This window comes from Opisthocomus hoazin, unplaced genomic scaffold (genome assembly GCF_030867145.1).
Source record: "Opisthocomus hoazin isolate bOpiHoa1 unplaced genomic scaffold, bOpiHoa1.hap1 HAP1_SCAFFOLD_371, whole genome shotgun sequence".
Classification (NCBI taxonomy): Eukaryota; Metazoa; Chordata; class Aves; order Opisthocomiformes; family Opisthocomidae; genus Opisthocomus; species Opisthocomus hoazin.
This window is the reverse complement of record NW_027448909.1, coordinates 25,001-27,612: the sequence shown is the minus strand read 5'-3', so window position 1 is coordinate 27,612 and position 2,612 is coordinate 25,001.

The window sequence follows — 2,612 nt, the reverse complement described above, 5'->3', positions numbered from 1 at the left end:
TACCCGTTCTGCCGGCAGGGAGGCCAGGTCTACCCGTTTTACCGTCCGCCGGGTCCGGTGTGCCCGATGTGGCCGCCGGAGCTGCCGGCGGAAAGGGATGCCTCGTCTACCTCGCTCCGGCGGGACTTTGGCTCCACCGCGGTTCTGGCAGGTAGACGTCTTGCCCGGTTCTTCTTCGGAGCTGCCGAAGGGGTCGCTGCTTTGCGCTGCCTCCAGTTACGTCATGGTAAGAGTCGGCGGCGCTCGCGCGCCTCCCCGCTGGGGGAAGACGGTTCTCTTCGAGCCCGCCGGGGCCGGGGACCTCGCTGTCCGTATACTAGGGCAGAGGGCTGGCGCTCGCGGACCAGCGCCATCGAACCGCTGCAGCTACTCGCGGTTCAGCCGGCAGACTCGGGCGTTGCACGGCGGCTGTGGCCGTGGCCGTTCTGCCTCCTACCTATCGCGCACGGCGCTTCCGACTGCCAGAAGCCGCGCGAAGCCGCTGCTTGCCCGCAGGCTCCGGTGGCCGTTGCCGACTGGAGCGAGGGCTCCAAGAGGGGTTTCTCCAGGGCCGGGCCGAGACGGGCGGCGGTCGCCGGCACTCGAACGCTTGTCACCCGCGGCTCAGCCGGCAGACTCGGGCGTTGCCCGGCGGCCCTGGCCGTGGCCGTTCTGCCTCCTACCTATCGCGCACGGCGGTTCCGACTGCCAGAAGCCGCGCGAAGCCGCTGCTTGCCCGCAGGCTCCGGTGGCCGTTGCCGACTGGAGCGAGGGCTCCAAGAGGGGTTTCTCCAGGGCCGGGCCGAGACGGGCGGCGGTCGCCGGCACTCGAACGCTTGTCACCCGCGGCTCAGCCGGCAGACTCGGGCGTTGCCCGGCGGACCTGGCCGTGGCCGTTCTGCCTCCTACCTATCGCGCACGGCGCTTCCGACTGCCAGAAGCCGCGCGAAGCCGCTGCTTGCCCGCAGGCTCCGGTGGCCGTTGCCGACTGGAGCGAGGGCTCCAAGAGGGGTTTCTCCAGGGCCGGGCCGAGACGGGCGGCGGTCGCCGGCACTCGAACGCTTGTCACCCGCGGCTCAGCCGGCAGACTCGGGCGTTGCCCGGCGGCCCTGGCCGTGGCCGTTCTGCCTCCTACCTATCGCGCACGGCGCTTCCGACTGCCAGAAGCCGCGCGAAGCCGCTGCTTGCCCGCAGGCTCCGGTGGCCGTTGCCGACTGGAGCGAAGGCTCCAAGAGGGGTTTCTCCAGGGCCGGGCCGAGACCGGCGGCGGTCGCCGGCACTCGAACGCTTGTCACCCGCGGCTCAGCCGGCAGACTCGGGCGTTGCCCGGCGGCCCTGGCCGTGGCCGTTCTGCCTCCTACCTATCGCTCACGGCGCTTCCGACTGCCAGAAGCCGCGCGAAGCCGCTGCTTGCCCGCAGGCTCCGGTGGCCGTTGCCGACTGGAGCGAGGGCTCCAAGAGGGGTTTCTCCAGGGCCGGGCCGAGACCGGCGGCGGTCGCCGGCACTCGAACGCTTGTCAGCCGCGGCTCAGCCGGCAGACTCGGGCGTTGCCCGGCGGCCCTGGCCGTGGCCGTTCTGCTTCCTACCTATCGCGCACGGCGGTTCCGACTGCCAGAAGCCGCGCGAAGCCGCTGCTTGCCCGCAGGCTCCGGTGGCCGTTGCCGACTGGAGCGAGGGCTCCAAGAGGGGTTTCTCCAGGGCCGGGCCGAGACGGGCGGCGGTCTCCGGCACTCGAACGCTTGTAGGGCCGGGGTTTGGGAGTGGAGCCTGCCGTGGCTTCCCCCCCCCTCCCCACGCCCGTTAACAGCAGCCATCCGCGGGCACGTTGCAGAGAAGCCTCTACGGCAATCCGGCTCTGCCGGTGGCCACGCCGCGTTGGGCTTCTGCTGTCGACGCTGCCCGCTCGCTCGCTCGCACGCAGGGCCCCGCGCCTGTGCTGCCCAGCCCTGCCCGAGGTTCGGGGTCCGGGGGCCGGCGCGCGCGGCCGTCGCTGTCCCAGGAACCGTGGCCGTGGGGCCTCCGCTTCTCCTCCGTTCCCCTTCCCTTTCCTGATCGATGAGGCTTTTCGGGTGGCGTCGGAGAGGGCCCCCGGCGGGCCGGGTCTTCCGTACTCCCCGTCATAGGGAGCCACGGCGGGGCTCCGGTGTTCGGGCCGGGCGGTCTCCTTTCCAATGTCGCTTCCCGTCTCGTGCGAGGTGTTGTCCCCTTCCCTCCGAGCGGCGCGGACCGTGACGAGCAAAGAGACGGCGGTGGTGGAAGCGGCGGGGCGCGTGCCTCCCCGTGTCACCCCGCACCCCCCCCATCCCGCTACCTGCTCGGTTGGGGTTCCTCGGGCTTCTTTACCGAACCGGGCTGTGTGACGGCCGCGCGGCCCCGCGAGCCCTCAGGTGTCCTAAAGCACGCCAGGCGCCGGTGCGGGCCTCGGGCCGGGTTACCCGTGGGTGCCGGCCGCAAGCAGCGCCGGGCGGTGGGGCGGACGAACCGAGACGATCGGGGCCAGGCAAAAAGCGAAAGACACGGACCGAAACCACGAGCCTTGTGTGGGCCGCATCCGCGTGGGTGCGCCCCGAGAGCGGCCCGCGAGGTCGGGGCGTCCCCCCGCCTCTTCCGCCGCAGCCGTCGCTGCGGCGTT